This window comes from Schistocerca serialis, chromosome 5 (genome assembly GCF_023864345.2).
Source record: "Schistocerca serialis cubense isolate TAMUIC-IGC-003099 chromosome 5, iqSchSeri2.2, whole genome shotgun sequence".
Classification (NCBI taxonomy): domain Eukaryota; kingdom Metazoa; phylum Arthropoda; class Insecta; order Orthoptera; family Acrididae; genus Schistocerca; species Schistocerca serialis.
Genome location: NC_064642.1, coordinates 306,440,236 through 306,459,036, shown reverse-complemented (window position 1 = coordinate 306,459,036; position 18,801 = coordinate 306,440,236). Strand labels below are relative to the sequence as shown.

The 18,801-nt window shown below is 40.1% G+C and overlaps 2 non-coding genes across 2 annotated transcripts; both read left to right on the top strand.

Moving 5' to 3' along the window:
- Positions 1-5,482: 5,482 nt before the first annotated feature.
- On the top strand, positions 5,483-5,556 carry Trnat-agu (transfer RNA threonine (anticodon AGU)). The gene has a single exon. It is a non-coding gene; the product is annotated as a tRNA-Thr (tRNA).
- Positions 5,557-6,060: 504 nt separating this feature from the next.
- On the top strand, positions 6,061-6,132 carry Trnaa-ugc (transfer RNA alanine (anticodon UGC)). The gene has a single exon. It is a non-coding gene; the product is annotated as a tRNA-Ala (tRNA).
- Positions 6,133-18,801: the final 12,669 nt, after the last annotated feature.

Genomic DNA, 18,801 nt, shown 5'->3' with positions numbered 1-18,801 from the left:
CACAGTCATGAGGGACGCTATCTCCCCTTTTCGAAAGTAAGAATTAAATCATATGTTTATGTTTTGTGATCATACCAACCTATATCATTGATAAAATACCAGCACATGCCCTGTTATGTTGCAAGCTGGTTGTAACATTACGTTTTCTGGCGGCTGGGGAATCTAATAGTCTGGCTGAGTGTGCCACTTAGACAGTAATTAAGTATATAACGTTACAGGCACCAGCAACAGAAGAAGAGTGGGAGAAAATTGCCAAAGAATTTGATGAACTGTGACAGTATGCTGGATTAGCATAGTTCAATTATTAAAAAAAAAATCCACAGCGTTGTTTTACTAGCTATTGTGGACGCTAGGTACCGATTCTCTTTAATCGACATTGGGTGCAATCGAAGAGTGCACTTTGGGAAAACTGGTTGAAGGTACCACAGCAAAAATCAATTACTGGCACAAATACTGAAGTGCCATATGTTGCACTTACTGCTGATGCCTTTCACCTGGAGCCATAAATCATGAAACCTTATAGTGACTGCCAGAACCAGAAGCCCACACAGATTTTTAACTACAGTCTATCAAGAGGAAGGCGAGTAGTGGAAAATGCTTTCGGAATTCTGGCCAACTGCTTCAGAGTTCTTATCAGTACAATTCGACTGCCTGTTCAGAAAGTGGAATTAATTGTTCAGACTTTGTGCATACTGCACAACTACTTGATTGAAGAGGCAGACAGCACACATCTGACAGATGCTGATACAGAAAACACAGACTTGTGCACCATAAACCATGGTTCCTGACGAGCAGAGAAATCTCTCCCTAGCATACCCCAGCAGAGTGGAAACCGCACATCACTGTGTGCTAGGGAAGTGCGCGAAAAATTTTATGATTTCTTTAGTACAACAGGTTAGGTTTCATGGCAGTGAGAAGCTGTTCAGAAGTACAACTTTTAACAGTAATAATTTACAAAAGACAATCTTTTATTTGAAAATAACTCATTAATGAAAGGCAATTTCTTACCTTTAAAAGCAGTTACTGATTTCTTTGTGTAAGCCATCCATAATAGATTTCATCACATTCAATTTTACTTCAGCCTTAATTGCTGGATTTTTCTTTTTCTTTCAGTTCAGCAGCGACATACTACCCAAACTTATCACGTTCATTGCCGCCACTAATTGACACTTCAATGTCTCTTAAAACAAACAGTGTTGAGTTGGCCAATTCATCCTCATTGTCCCTCCTACACTTCTTTCTTGCTGAAACATAAGGCTCACTTAGAGATGATTGTGGTGGTATCTGAGGTGTCGACACAGTTGTATTTCCCTCTGTCCATTCCACAATAAATATGTCTTGGGAGTACTGGAAATAGAAAACTGATACAGTATAGTGCTGCATACATATTACATATTGAATTGGTTATGTAGACTACAGTTGCCTGTTTAAAGATCTCTATGTGAAATATTGTTAATGTAAATAACTTGTATGAAAGTGAAGTACTATTTTGTTGCACCAAAAATATACAATATAACAATACATTCTTTTCGTCAAGAGAGCTTTATGGCTAATGAATTGTCATTGGCATACATGAGAACACTAAATGGCTCTGAGCCCCATGGGACTTAACATCTAAGGTCATCAGCCCCCTAGAACTTAGAACTACTTAAACCTAACTAACCTAAGGACATTACACACATCCATGCCCGAGGCAGGATTCTAACCTGTGGTCGTAACGGTCGCGCGCACCCAGACTGAACATGAGAACACTGTTTATGCACTTACATTGCTGGTGCCATCTTCATTACATCCTTGATTTACTATGGTCACTTCAGCTACTCTGGTCCCCTCAGTATTCTGAAATAGTTGTTGTGTTATTCACTTGTTGTAATTATTGTTTACCAATTTTATTTAAATTTAGGTAAATACTTACACAAGGGTAATTAACAATGGTCCTGCTACTCAGATTTGATGAAAGTGACTGTGGTACCTGAAATATTGAAGGCCCATGTTAGTCAATAGCAGATTGTTCATCGGTGAACCACTCATAACGATGAAAACTATGAACCCACACGGTAGTATGAAAGTGTGACTTGTTTCTCAAGTGCGCATGTGAGGATTGACAGCAGTTCAGAACTGCTTTCTATTCTGGCGCGCGGATAATGTGACTGCTAATTTTCGTAGTTTCACCTGTTCTACCACTAGAAGACTATCGCGGTAGACCAGTACCGTTCGCGGCGGAACGTCGTGTAATACCCTCTTAAAACGCCGCACTATGCTCCGTTCATCATAAGAATACACCTAATGTAAACGCCATGATTGGTCAGAAGCCGTACACGTGTTGTTACGCTCTTGAAAGTAGGTCCTACTTATGTATTAGATACGTTATTACTAGGTTATTCAAATCTGTTTAACAGCCATCAACGTTTTTTCTTAATCAAGCTTTAGGTAAGTAGTTTTTGTTTCAAAAATCGTGTACATTTACAACCTCCGCACTGTTGTGCTTATATTGTCGTGCTGTTAATACGCGGTATGAAAATGGCTGAGGCTGCTTCATGTTCCGTAGTGAAACACGTGTGTGGAACACGGTTAAAAACTGCGGAGAAGTAGGTAGTTCTTAACGTTTTTCATAAATTTACAGAGATAATCAGCTTTCAAGTTTTCCGTGGTTCACTGGTTCAAGTCTCTCCCGAGTTATTTTTTTCTCGTTCGGTTTGAAATACCAACATCTCGTAATTTTAAAATTCATCATCTTTTTGTGAATAATGCACGTCTTCTTGTTTCTAACTACATATTGCACGCGAAATTCCTGTTTTCGTTCCAAATATAAATTCTTAATTATAGATATTGTATGATGTACTGTTAATAAAGAAAGGTTGCTTAAGTTAAGAAAACATAAGTTTAATTTTTAAGGCAAAAGTGAAAAACCAGATACTTTTTATTTGGACTATGCGCATTGTTTTATACTACAGATGTATATAAGTGTCGTAGAAACATGAAAAGCAATCATTTTCACAGTATAGAGCACACCATAAAGATGCTGCATTTTTACATTTTCAGCTGTACCATTACAATATGAACCCAACAAAACTGATCTGTATCCAGTTTAAGGGATTTGGCCCGAGAAGTAACGACGTATTGGAACTAACGCACGCAGGAGAATATGCGGCGCCTGATTGGCATCGTGGAGTATGATGTTGATCGACTCGTTTCAACGTAGCAGATGACAGTGCCAGAACTGAAATGTATTTCTCGGATTCGGATAAGGAAGGAGCTAAGAGATTAACAGACGACTGACTGTACGTAATTAACACCTTCAGTGGCTTCGATATTCAACAGTGCGGTGAAATCCTTGCAGTATGCTTTTGCATACACATAGCTTGCCGAGAAAAATTAACCTGTGTTTAAGGCAGATATTTTCGTCACTCTTGTTTGTAATTAGAAAGCTATGTCAGGCGAGTACGAGAGCAATTTATGCTTTCCGTCTGGTCACCTAAGTAGGGTGCGGTAGTGTTGAAGTTTTGCCGAGTGTTATCTCTCTCTCTTTAAAAATTAAATTACATTCCAAACTATATTCTTTGCTTCTCTCTCGTTGGTCTGAACTGCAACTGTTCACATTATTGCAGGTTAGTTGAACCGCTGGCTGGCCATTGCTGTCCAAGTATAATGCGACGGTAAACCTGTTGCCCCGCATTATTGCTGTCTATGTGCAAGTCACACAGCATAAAACGTATCCTTATGATCGTACTTGACAGTACTGGACACCGCTTGGCTTCCACCCCACATGAAAAGAAATCCAATGAAATTCAAGCAAACGCGGAACAATACATGGTGTAATGCTTACATCCGGTTTATTCTTATGGTGAACAGTGTATATGTGCCAAGCTACGCCTCGCGCTCGTGTGTGTGTGTGTGTGTGTGTGTGTGTAAAGTAGGTGCAGTGACAACCGTGGCAGCAGGAACTAACAACTGTTATAAGCTACGGATGTCATTTGACCAGTTAGTTGTGAGCAGGCAATGATTAGTTGAGGATGTGTGACCGTATTGTGTCGGTGTTGTTGTGTCACAAATCACAGTGAGGTTACATCTCTAAATCACGTGTTGAAGGCATTATCCAGAATGTTTTGAAGAAGAGAAACGTGTGTGCAAAGTTTGGCCCGCTCACCACGAGTACCGAACAAAAAACAACAATGCGTGGACGCCTGCCACGACTTGAGATGCAAACTGCGGACAATTCCTTTCTGGAAAAAATCATAACTGGTGCTGAGATATGGTGTTATCTGTACAAACCTAGTGTCAAACGACAAAGTGCAAAAATTCACTTGAATGATCAACAATTTGACGACATAATCGACATTCAAACCAATGTGACACAGGAGTTTAAGATCATCCCAAAGAAGGACTTTTTTTGGCGCCTTCACAGGATTGTATGAAAGTTTCGTTCGTTGTACTCAAGAGGAAGGATTCTATGTAGAACACCTGAAGCCTTAAAACCGCCAGTTTTTCTCTGTTTTTTATTAATCCAATCACGAGACTTTTTGAACAGATGACGCACATATATTGTTCGTGATTCGAGTGTGTAAAACGCCTTTTATTAGCTTAAGATGCATCCATAGTAGGACTGAAAAAGCATAAATACCCTTTGCTGCTTCGGATCACGTCCAGATTTCGTCGAATAGTTTCGACGATCCTTGGTAGTTCCATCGTGGGTGGCGTTGGGCAGAATTATGGTGAAATTAGATGCCAATGTGACTTCATTAACCCACCTTAACCTCTCATGAGCTCCGAGACAGTAGGTTTTTTTTTTCGTATGTGTCACAGCTTGCTGTTCGTAGCGTAGCCGATTCCGAGGGTGACGGCTCAGCACGCCACGTTATTGCACCATTACACGGGGAGGTTGTAGGACCGTTTGAGCCATATTTCAAACGTCGCAATGGGAGACAGGAACGGGGTTTCAAAGTTTTTCGTGTATTTCTAGCTGGAAACTGAAAAAAAGTCATGCGTTATTTAAACTCACTTTTAATAGATCAAAGCCACGAACCCAGACTGTCGAAATTTGTTTCTAAATAATATATAGCACTACTATGGCTGAATTTATGAAGGAATTGAAATTTTTTTGACAACTGTTAGTCGGTTGGCACAATGGTAGGCTACTTCCAGTGTGTATACCGGCAATATTTGTATTGTATATTTAATTTATAACATAGTGGATATAATATATTACACGCAACATTGATCTTTCCAGACATGACGGAATCATCTAAGGCGGCATTAGTCCGAGGCTTTCACTATGCTACAGAGTTATTTGCCTCGTGCACAATAAAGCAAGGAAGTCTACAGAAGTAGCAGCCGTCTTACACCCGTTAAGCTGTTCTCGTGTGTAAGAATACAGAACTTCTTTTACTCTGAGACAAATTCAGTTAATGCTGTTATTCTAATGCAAATAATAATGTGGTTTTAAACACAAACTTACTATAATATTGGTAACAATTGACCATCTGGCGCCGTGGCTTAGTTGGTTAAAGCGCCTGTCTAGTAAACAGGAGATCGAGGGTTCGAATCCCTCCGGTGCCTTGTGGATTCATCTTTTGTTTTTCAATTCTTTATTCGTCCCTGTTTTTATAACGCATTCTAAAGTTGAAAAACTCACGGACATTCAAAAAGGAGACAATTATGTAATGCAAGGGTTTGTGTTTTTGATTAGCTTAATGCTTCGAAGAAAAACGACTTCCAAGAAGTAGTTTCAAATTTTCCATCGTAGTGCACTGTAATAGGTCGGGCAAGAGTTTACTTGCTAGAATTGTTTCTATTTATTCTTCGCCATCCTTGTTTCGTTCCAGAATTTCATTCGAAATGGCTACACTACTGTTGCTTACGATTCTGTGTGTGTGTGTGTGTGTGTGTGTGTGTGTGTGTGTGTGAGAGAGAGAGAGAGAGAGAGAGAGAGAGAGAGAGAGAGATTGCGATTGCGTTTAGGGGTGAGAGATACATGTGACGTGAAGAACTTCACTAAACAAATACAACTGTAGCAGTATCGTAACAAACCACACTGCTTAAAAGAGCAGTTACACATCGAAAGGGGATGTAGCTCAGTGGTAGAGCGTTCGCTTTGCATGTGAAAGGCCCCGGGTTCGATCCCCGGCATCTCCAAAATTTTTGAATCCATGCAACAGTGTAGAATAAGCATGTACAATGTAATCCTTAAAGACCCAAGAGGTATCGCAATTTTACAATGCCAAAATCAAAAGCTTTCACTGCACCTACTCAGACTGGTCGTAAAGATACACACTGTAAACTACTGTGATTTGCATGGAAGAAGGTGTTTTCAATTGTACCACTAATTTATGTTTCGTCCCATTCTGTTTACAAATGGAGGAAGAAAGATTGTCGAAATACCTTTGTGCAAATTGTCATTAGTCTTATCCTGCCTTCGTGTCTCCTAGGGAAGTAATATTTAGGCGATTGTAGTACCATACAATCCTTAAGTTCTCACTTAAACACTATAAGCAAAGTGTTATGGGATTGGAGGTGCATATCTTAAAGCATTTGCCAGTTCAGGTTATTCAGCATCTCAGTGATGCTTTCTCATAGATCAATCAAACCTGTGATTGTATGCGCTGCCCTTCCATATACATTCAATATTGCTATTAGTAAGGGACCCATGCCCTTGAGTAATATTCTATGTTAGACTGCATGAGTGTTTAGTAAGCATATGCATATTTGTGTAATAACTAGTTAAGTAATTTATTGACAAAGACCTCTCATAGGAATGTGCTGTGGCTCCGTTTTCAGCCTTTATATAGCTGGTATGTACAAAAACACCTCAAAGAAGTTTGGATATGGCAACAATTACATGCTGGCAGTAAGTTGTAAAGATATAGAGGCCACTGAGGGCATTTTGATGAAGTACCTAACAGTTGTTGGGAAATACTTTTTTAGAGACTGCAACCCAGTGCCACAAAGAAGTCTTTACATTCCAGATGAACAAAAAGTTATAGAACAGAGACTGGATGAAAATGGATTGAATCTGGTTGATCACTGGATGGAGGAGTGGACCAGACAGACATCCCCTGCCTCTCAGAATGCTATGTTGTTCAAAACTGATTTTTGAGGCCGTGGATGTTCTGGGAAAGAATTAATGCAGTATTTACATTGAGAACAAAGTGCTGCTCTATAATCAAAACCCAAAATATTTTGGTCTCACCATAGATAGCTCAATGACCTCCAAGAATAATCTGTCAAACAAGGCTGCCAAACTCGGAACTCACAACATTTTTCAGAGACTTGCCAGAACTTCAGGCCTATTCAATCTGGTAGTGGAATATTGTGCATCGGTTTGGCTGAACACATCACTAAAAAGTGCAACAATTTTGGATGAAAATGGATTCAGCCTAGTTGTTGCTGCGTAGAGGAGTGTACCAAATAGGTACCACCTGCCTTTCAAAATATGCCTTGCGTGCTAGCACCCCACCCAGATTCAACAAGCCTCAAAAAATCTGGGATACCCTAAATAGAATATGAACAAACCATTGAAGATGTGCTGACTCCTATAGAAGGGGAAATAACTTCTCCCAAGTGTGATTGTGGAGTTGCTAGGCAACTCATAAAACATATAATTTAAGATTGCCCATTGACAGGCTTCACTGGTGATCCCTCCAAATTCCAGATTGTTCTCCTATATTCTATGGTTTTATATAGTTTATATATTTTTATATCTATTCTCTTTCCCTCTTTTATATGACCTATATATTTTGTATGCATATTTAATGTTCATATTTTAGACTTTTTGTATATAATTAATTCATGCCACACATTAAGTAAATAAACCATCTGCTTCACCTATAACTGACCTTATGTGATCATTCATTCCCCAACACCAGTTACTTCATAGGAATATTCTAAAACTAATGTTTCTGGAGGACACAATCATACTAATCCAGTGTCCAAACTTAACCAACACATGGATGAATCTTCATACACCGCCACAAACCTACCAATAAACTGTCGGACCCCTGATATGCAGTCAGTAATGTTCCAAAGAAGAATAAACAAGCTATTAAGCAGGTGGTCATAACGTTTTGGCTCATCAGTGTACAACATTCCTTTACAATTCTTAAATCAAATGTTAGCTATGATTAAATTATGCTCTGTGCAAATTTTGCCAGGCAGCTTCCTCTGTCATTCCTTTCACGCTGTCTATACTCATCTACTAGTCTTCCTTCTCTTCCTTTTCTTACTATGAAATTCCATTACCCCATTACAATTAAATCTGTGTGTCCTTTAACTATCTTAATGATTTATATATGCCAACTGAAGTGTTGTTGTTGTTGTTGTTGTTGTTGTGGTCTTCAGTCCTGAGACTGGTTTGATGCAGCTCTCCATGCTACTCTATCCTGTGCAAGCTTCTTCATCTCCCAGTACCTACTGCAACCTACATCCTTCTGAATCTGCTTAGTGTATACATCTCTTGGTCTCCCCCTACGATTTTTACCCTCCACGCTGCCCTCCAATACTAAATTGGTGATCCCTTGATGTCTCAGAACATGTCCTACCAACCGATCCCTTCTTCTGGTCAAGTTGTGCCACAAACTTCTCTTCTCCCCAATTCTATTCAATACTTCCTCATTAGTTATGTGATCTACCCATCTAATCTTCAGCATTCTTCTGTAGCACCACATTTCGAAAGCTTCTATTCTCTTCTTGTCCAGACTATTTACCGTCCATGTTTCACTTCCATACATGGCTACATTCCATACAAATACTTTCAGAAATGACTTCCTAACACTTAAATCTATACTCGATGTTAACAAATTTCTCTTCTTCAGAAACGCTTTCCTTGCCATTGCCAGTCTACATTTTATATCCTCTCTACTTCGACAATCAGCAGTTATTTTGCTCCCCAAATAGCAGAACTCCTTTACTACTTTAAGTGTCTCATTTCCTAATGTAATTCCCTCAGCATCACCTGACTTAATTCGACTACATTCCATTATCCTTGTTTTGCTTTTGTTGATGTTCATCTTATATCCTCCCTTCAAGACACCATCCATTCCGTTCAACTGGTCTTCCAAGTCCTTTGCTGTCTCTGACAGAATTACAATGTCATCGGCGAACCTCAACTTTTTTATTTCTTCTCCATGGATTTTAATACCTACACCGAATTTTTCATTTGTTTCCTTTACTGCTTGCTCAATATACAGATTGAATAACATTGGGGAGAGGCTACAACCCTGTCTTACTCCCTTCCCAACCACTGCTTCCCTTTCTTGTCCCTCGACTCTTATAACTGCTATCTGGTTTCTGCACAAATTGTAAATAGCCTTTCGCTCCCTGTATTTTACCCCTGCCACCTTTAGAATTTGAAAGAGAGTATTCCAGTCAACATTGTCAAAAGCTTTCTCTAAGTCTACAAATGCTAGAAACGTAGGTTTGCCTTTCCTTAATCTTTCTTCTAAGATAAGTCGTAAGGTCAGTATTGCCTCACGTGTTCCAGTATTTCTACGGAATCCAAACTGATCTTCCCCAAGGTCGACTTCTACTAGTTTTTCCATTCGTCTGTAAAGAATTAGAGTTAGTATTTTGCAGCTGTGACTTATTAAACTGATTGTTCGGTAATTTTCACATCTGTCAACACCTGCTTTCTTTGGGATTGGAATTATTACATTCTTCTTGAAGTCTGAGGGTATTTCGCCCGTTTCATACATCTTGCTCACCAGATGGTGGAGTTTTGTCAGGACTGGCTCTCCATAGGCCATCAGTAGTTCCAATGGAATGTTATCTACTCCGGGGGCTTTGTTTCGACTCAGGTCTTTCAGTGCTCTGTCAAACTCTTCACGCAGTATCGTATCTCCCATTTCATCTTCATGTACATCCTCTTCCATTTCCATAATATTGTCCTCAAGTGCATCGCCCTTGTATAGACCCTCTATATACTCCTTCCACCTTTCTGCTTTCCCTTCTTTGCTTAGAACTGGGTTTGCATCTGAGCTCTTGATATTCATACAAGTGGTTCTCTTTTCTCCAAAGGTCTCTTTAATTTTCCTGTAGGCAGTATCTATCTTACTCCTAGTGAGATAAGCCTCTACATCCTTTCATTTGTCCTCTAGCCATCACTGCTTAGCCATTTTGCACTTCCTGTCAATCTCATTTTTGAGACGTTTGTACTCCTTTTTGCCTGCTTCATTTACTGCATTTTTATATTTTCTCCTTTCATCAGTTAAATTCAATATTTCTTCTGTTACCCAAGGATTTCTACTAGCCCTCGTCTTTTTACCTACTTGATCCTCTGCTGCCTTCACTACTTCATCCCTCAAAGCTACCCATTCTTCTTCTACTGTATTTCTTTCCCCCATTCCTGCCAATTGTTCCCTTATGCTCTCCCTGAAACTCTGTACAACCTCTGGTTCTTTCAGTTTATCCAGGTCCCATCTCCTTAAATTCCCACCTGTTTGCAGTTTCTTCAGTTTTAATCTACAGGTCATAACCAATAGATTGTGGTCAGAGTCCACATCTGCCCCTGGAAATGTCTTACAATTTAAAACCTGGTTCCTAAATCTCTGTCTTACCATTATATAATCTATCTGATACCTTTTAGTATCTCCAGGGTTCTTCCACGTATACAACCTTCTATCATGATTCTTAAACCAAGTGTTAGCTATGATTAAGTTGTGCTCTGTGCAAAATTCTACCAGGTGGCTTCCTCTTTCATTTCTTAGCCCCAATCCATATTCACCTACTACGTTTCCTTCTCTCCCTTTTCCTACACTCGAATTCCAGTCACCCATGACTATTAAATTTTCGTCTCCCTTCACTACCTGAATAATTTCTTTTATTTCATCATACATTTCTTCAATTTCTTCGTCATCTGCAGAGCTAGTTGGCATATAAACTTGTACTACTGTAGTAGGCATGGGCTTCGTGTCTATCTTGGCCACAATAATGCGTTCACTATGCTGTTTGTAGTAGCTTACCCGCATTCCTATTTTCCTATTCATTATTAAACCTACTCCTGCATTACCCCTATTTGACTTTGTGTTTATAACCCTGTAGTCACCTGACCAGAAGTCTTGTTCCTCCTGCCACCGAACTTCACTAATTCCCACTATATCTAACTTTAACCTATCCATTTCCCTTTTTAAATTTTCTAACCTACCTGCCCGATTAAGGGATCTGACATTACACGCTCCGATCCGTAGAACGCCAGTTTTCTTTCTCCTGATAACGACATCCTCTTGAGTAGTCCCCGCCCGGAGATCCGAATGGGGGACTATTTTACCTCCGGAATATTTTACCCAAGAGGACGCCATCATCATTTAATCATACAGTAAAAGCTGCATGCCCTCGGGAAAAATTACGGCCGTAGTTTCCCCTTGCTTTCAGCCGTTCGCAGTACCAGCACAGCAAGGCCGTTTTGGTTATTGTTACAAGGCCAGATCAGTCAATCATCCAGACTGTTGCCCTTGCAACTACTGAAAAGGCTGCTGCCCCTCTTCAGGAACCACACGTTTGTCTGGTCTCTCAACAGATACCCCTCCGTTGTGGTTGTACCTACGGTACAGCTATCTGTATCGCTGAGGCACAGAAGCCTCCCCACCAACGGCAAGGTCCATGGTTCATGGGGGGGCCAACTGAAGTAACAAATGAAAATTTATACCAAGGTCGGGATTCAAATTCAGACAGATGTGCTAACCTATATGCTGTCCGGGCGCAATGGCTTTGCACAACTGCACAGACTACCCTAGCTCATCTTACTCACCAGTCCAAGTTCCCATTCATGCCACAGCCCACTTGGTATTCCCCCTAAACTCGAACAGCATTGCAGAGGCTCTCCAACTGTACTGGAATAGCACCTCATCATCGAATGAAATGGGGGAGCCTGCCTGAAACCCAGACATAGATGCTTCTAATCAAACAAAACTGTATGGTTCCAGAGAGCTTTTCGAATCTTAAAAATCTGTGATGTATACATGCAAACTGAAGCAATGAAAACTGAAGCAATGAATGAAAATTTGTACCAAGGCCAGGATTTGAACCTGGGCCTGTGTCCGCACTGCTCTGCTTACATACTTTTGTTACCACATCACACGCCCACAGTGCCGCCAGGAGGTATCCAGCATCACAGTGGGCAGTGGTTGAAACGTTTTGGCTTATCATTGTGTAAATGGAAGGGGTCTGGAGACATCAGAATGTTTCGTATTGATTATATGATGGTAAGACAGAGATTTCAGAATCTTTGTAAGACATTTCCAGGGGCAGATGTGGGCTGTGACTGCAATTTATTCGTTATGAACTGCAGATTAAAACTGAAGAAATTGCAAAAAGGCAGTCACCTAAGGAGATACTACCTGGCTAAGTGAAAGAACTGGAGGTTGTTAAGAGCTTCAGAGGGATAATTAGGTAACATTTGACTGGAACAGTAGAAAGCAGTACAGTACAAGATGAACAGATACCTCTGAGAAATGAATAATGAAGGCAGCAGGAAATTAAGTACGGAAAAAGACAAGCTCTAGTGGAAATCCTTGAATATCACAGAAAATATTGAATTTAATTGATGAAAGGAGAAAATATAAAAATGCGGCAAATGAAGCAGGCAAAAGGGGACACAAATGACTAACAAATGAGATTGACAGGAAGTGTGAAATGACTAAGCAGAAATGGCTAGAGGACAAATGTAACGATTTAGAAGCATATATCACTTCCCCTATAGGCGGAAGAACAACAATGATCAATGGCATGAGGATGCAGAAGATAATGGAAACCACTGCATTAAAGACACATAATGTGTAGCCACAGGACATGTGCCTGTAGTTGGAAAAGTGTCATGATGATCTCTCCATTGGCAAAAGATTCCGGGATAGTCCCCCATTTGGACCTTGGGAGGGGACTGCCAACGGGGAGGTGGCCATGAGAAAAAGACTGAATAACCAATGAAAGGATAACAGTCTACCAGTTGGGGTGTGGAATGTCAGAAGCTTCAGTGTGGCAGAGAAGCCAGAAAATCTGAAAAGGGAACTGTAGAGGGTCAATCTGGATATAGTAGGGGTCAGTGAAGTGAAATGGAAAGAAGACGAGGATATCTGGTCAGATGAGTATAGGGTAATGTCAATAGCAGCAGAACATAGTATAACAGGAGCAGGATTCATTATGAATAGGAAGTAGGGTAGAGAGTGTGTTACTGTGACCAGTTCAGTGATAAGGTTGTTCTTATCAGAATCGACAGAAAAGCAACACCAACAATGATAGTTCAGGTATACATGCCGATGTTGCAAATCAAAAATGAAGAGACAGAGAAAGTATATGAGTATATCGGCAGAGTACAACAGTATGTAAGGGGAGGTGAAAATCTAATAGTCATGGGAGCCGGGAATACAGTTGCAGGGGAAGGAGTAGAAGAAAAGGTTACGGGACACTATGGACTTGGGACAAGGAATGAGAGAGGAGATATACTAATTGAGTTCTGAAATAAATTTCAGCTACTAATAGTGAATACTCTGTTCAAGAATCACAAGAGGAGTAGGTATACTTGGAAAAGGCCTGGTGATATAGGAAGATTTCAGTTAGATTACATCATGGTCAGACAGAGATTTGTAAACCAGATACTGGAGTGTAAGGCATACCCAGGAGCAGATATAAACTCAGATCACAATGTAGTAGTGATGAATAATAGGCTGAAATTTAAGAGATTAGCCAGGAAGAATCAACACACAAAGAAGTGGGACATGGAAGTACTGAAGAATGATGAGATACGCTTGAAATCTTTAAGGCTATAGTTACAGCAAAGAGAAATAGCTCAGCAAGCATTACAGTTGAAGAGGAATGGACATCTCTGAGTAGGGCAATCACAGAATTTGGAAAGAAAAACATAGGTACAAAGAAGGTAAGTGCGAAGAAACCATGGGTAACTGAAGAAATACTTGTTTATTCATGAAAGAAGGAAGAACAAAAAGGTGCAGGGAAAGTCAGGAATACAGAAATAGGAAATGCAGGGTAGTATGAAGAAATCGAAAAAGAAATGATTGCCTGAAGGACTGAGTCAACATAGAGGAAAGTCAAAACAACCTCCAGTGAAATTAAAAGCAAGGATGGCAACATCAAGAATGCAATGGGAATTGCACTGTTAAATGAAGAGGAGAGAGCAGACATGTGGAAAGAGTACATTGAAGGCCTCTATGAGGTGGAAGATTTGTCTGAGGTGATAGAAGAAGAAACCGGGGTTGACTTAGTATAGATAGGGGATCCAGAATTAGAATCAGAATAGATAACACTCCATCAGAATTTCTAAAATCATTGGGGGGAGGTGTCAAAAAAACCTCTTTTCATGTGGGTGTGTAAAATATGTGAATCTGGCAACATACCATCTGACTTTCAGAAAAACAACATCCACACAATTCCAAATACTGCAAGAGCGGACAAGTGCGAAAATTATTGCACATTCAGCTTAACAGCTCATGCATTCCAGCTGCTGACAAGAAGAATTTACAGAAGAATGGAAAAGAAAATTGAGGATGTGTTAGATGATGATCAGTTTGGCTTTAGGAAAGGTAAAGGCACCAGAGAGGCAATTCTGACATTGCAGTTGATAAAGGAAGCAAGATTAAAGAAAGATCAAGGCAAGTTCATAGGATTTGTTGACCTGGAAAAAGCGTTCAACAATGTCAAATAGTGCAAGATGCTCGAAATTCTAAGAAAAATAGGGGTAAGCTTTAGGGAGAGATGGGTAATATACAATATGTACAAGAGTCTAGAGGGAATAACAAGAGTGGACAAGCAAGAATGAAGTGCATGGATTAAAAATGGTGTGAAAAAGGGATGTTGTATTTAGCCCATACCGTTAAACATGAACATCGAAGACATAATGGTGGAAATAAATGAACAGTTCAGGAGTGAAATTAAAGTTAAAAGTGAAAGGATGTTAGTGATACAATTCGCTGCTGACATCGCTATCATCAGTGAAAGTGAAGAAGAACTGCATGATGTGCTGAATGGAATGGACTGTCTAATGAATACAGAAGATGGATTGAGAGTAAACCAAAGAAATACGAAAGTAATGGGAATAATAGAAATGAGAACAGTGAGAAACTTAACATCAGGACTCATGAAAATGAAGTTGAGGAATTCTGCTACCTAGGCAGCAAAATAACCTATGATGGAAGGAGCAAGGAGGACATCAAAAGCAGACCAGCACCAGTGAAAAGGGCATTCCTAGCCAAAAGAAGTGTACTAGTATCAAACATAGACCTTAATTTGTGGAAGAAATTTCTAGGAGTGTACATTTGGAGCACAGCATTGTATGGTAGTGAAACATGGATTGTGGGGAAACCGGAACAGAAGAGAATAGAACCATTTGAGATGTGGTGCTACGGACAAATGTTGAAAATTTGGTGGACTGATGAGATAAGGAATGAGGTGGTTCTGTGCAGAATTGGAGAGGAAAGGAATGTGTGGAAAACACTGACCAGGAGAAGGGACAGGATGATAGGACATCTTTTAAGACATCAGGAAATGACTTCCACGGTACTAGAGGGAGGTTTAGAGGGCAAAAACTGTAGAGGAAGACGAGATTGGATACATCCAGCCAATAATTAAGGATGTAGGTTGCAAGTGGTTCTCTTGAGATGAAGAGATTGGCACAGGAAAGGGATTTGTGGCAGAACGCGCCAAACTAGTCAGAAGACAGATGACTAAAAAAGAGTTCAGATAGAAAATCAGTATGAAGCAAAGGGGGGAAAGGTGGAAGAAGTATGTAGATGTTCTGTCGAAGGGAGATGATCTTGATGGCAGTATTACTGAAATGGAAGAACACACAGATGAAACTGTGAGGGGAGATATGATACTGTGAGAAGAATTGGACAGAGCACTGAAAGACGTCTTAAGTTGAAACGAGGTTCATAGAGTAGATATCATTTCATCAGAACAGCTGATAGCCTTGGTGACAAAACTATTCCAACTGATGCACAAGACAAGCAAAATAACCTCAGGCTTCAAGAAGAAAGTAATAATTCCAGTTCTAAAGGAAGCAGGTGCTGACAGGTGTGAATATTACTGAACTGTCCATTTAATAAGTCATGGTTCCAAAATACCAACACAAATTCTTTTAAGAAAAATGGAAAAACAGTAGAAATCAATATCGGGGAATATCAGCTTGGATTCTGAAAAAATGTAGGAACATGAAAGCCAATACTGCCTCTACAATTTATTTTAAAGGATAAATTATGGAATGACAAACCTAAGTTTATAGCAGTTGTAGACTTAAAGAAAGCCTTTGACAGTGTTGACTGAAGGAGCATGGGTAAAATAAAGGGAACAAATGAAGATTTACAACTTGTACAGAAGTACTTATGGGTCAAGGAGATGAGACAGGATTGTAGTCTACTTGTGATGTTATTCAATCTGTACATTGAGCTATCAGAAAAGGAAACCAAAGAAAAATCTGGAGTAGGAATTAAAGTTCAAGGATATGAAATAAAAACTTTGAGGTCAGCCAATGGCATTGTAATTTTGTCACAGATTGCAAAGGATGTAGAAGAGCAAATGACCGGAATGGACAGTATCTTGAAAGGAGGAAATTAGATGAATATCAACAAAAGCAAAACGAGGATGATGTAATTAGATTAATAAATGACAGACTTAGAGTAGTAGATGAGTTTTTCTATTTGGGTAGCAAAATAACTGGTGGTGGCCAGGGTAGAGAGGATGTGGACTGGCAATGCCAAGGAAAGGGTTTCTGAAGAAGAGCAATTTGTTAACATTGTATATAGATTTAAAAGTTAGGAAAACTTTTCTGAACATATTTGTATGGAGTGTAGCCATGTACAGAAGCAAAACATGGACAATAAAGTTTAGACAAGAAGAGAATAGAAGCTTTTGAAATGTGATACTGCAAAAGAATGCTGAAGATTATGTTTGTAGATTGTGTAACTGGCAAGGAGGCACCTAATAGAACTGGGAAGAAAAGTTTGTGGCACAATTTGACTAAAAGAAGGGATTGGTTGATGTGACACATTTTAAGACATCGAGGAATCACCAGTTTAATACTGGAGGAGAGTGGGGGGGGGGGGGGGGTAAAAATTGTAAAAGGAGACCAAGAGATGAATACAGAAAGCAGGTTCCAAAAGATGAAGGTTGCAGTAGTTATTTGGAGATGAAGAAGCTTGGAGAGGATAATAGTAGTTTGTAGAGCTGCATCAAACCAGTCTTCGGACTAAAGACCACAACAATAAATGGTGAAGTCACCACCCCTTTCTTATTTCAATAATGAGGAGAAAAAAGTGCACAGTCAATTTGATCTTATGCAGTATCATCTGATGCATAGCACATAGTAAAAAGTAGAGATAGGAAAAGTAACCATAAAAAGTAATAGAACATGGCGAATTTGACAGGGGGAGGAGGGCGGGGGGGGGGGGGGGGGGGGTAGGTGGGGGTGCCACCACAAGTGTCCAGTGGCAAAGTGGGAACCCTGGGAAAGATCTGTAGCAGGCAGTCAACTTCCACACTCAACTGGCAGACCCCCATAATATTGAAGCAGAAAAAGCTTAAAAAGGTCTGGTGTTGGGCCAATCCACTGTTCAGGTGTAGCTACAGTCAATTCAATCATTAGTAAATTCAACCGAATTGCAAAACAAAGGTAAAACAGTGAAAAAATAGTAAACTACAGTGAGGTAGGGGAGGTGCATCAGCCAAAAATTGTTGGATACCTCCCAGGGCTTATCTAATGGCAGAAAGTCAACTTCTGCATCTCAAAGACAGTGCCTTGGACACTTTACAAGATACGAGCAGAATGCTCAAGTCATAGAATGATAAAAAGGTAGATTACAAACATGTATGAAAGCAAAGATGAATGTAACAGTTTCATTTGCGACATAGAGGCAGATTAAAAGTGAACAGAAACTAAAACAGCAACAGAAAAGCAATAGCCAGGTGTGGCCAATATGAAGCTGGCAAAGGACAGTAGATTACCTTTGGCATGGATGAAGGGAGAATCAATGTGTAGCCTGTGGAGCATTTTATTTTTTGTAACTTGTTTGTAGTGGCTACAAGATGTCATTGCCAATTCCAAGTCTCCTAACTAAAGATGCAATGTTAGCCACAAGTCAGATCCATGTATCTCCATGTCCAAGGTTTCTCTCTTTGTAGCCACCTCTGATAACTGATTATCAAGCGTGTTCTCCCAGATTCTGTGACTTTGGAATACAACTGAGCTACAGTGGAGGCCAGAAAGAAGAGTGTGTATGGTCAAAATCAGTGGGTTCCAAGTATAGCACTGGTATATGGTCTACAGACTTCTCAGGGAGTCACTGCAGGTTAGGATTAATTCATTCTTGTTAGGTTGATTGCAAATGTATAGAGCGCTTGGATAGTTGCCACTAAACTGCTGTAAAAACACTGCACCCATAAGGTAAGGAGTGCTGTGCATGACGACCTGATGCGATCATTGACCTTCAAGCCATCAATATAGATGAGTTTTGAACAAAAATCTGAGAGGAAGAAGTGCCGAGATGCAGAGGGGGCTACTATTTTTTCTTTTTCTTTTCTTTTTTCTTTCTTTTCTTCTTCTTCTTCTCTCTCTTTTTTTTTGGGGGGGGGGGGGGGGGGGAGACCAAAGGACAGATCTTTGGATGGGGTACACACTAGTGAGTGTGGGAGGGTGGATGGGGGGGGGGGTTGAAGGGAACCTGACTAAACTGTTCAGTGGAGGAAGGCAGATGTCAGAGTGAAGACTCTAGATGATCTTCCATTGGTACAACAGACCTTGGTCGCATTTATGTAAGTAATCCCCCCTGCCAGAGAAAAGGATATGTTTATTTAGATGTTCAGGATAGC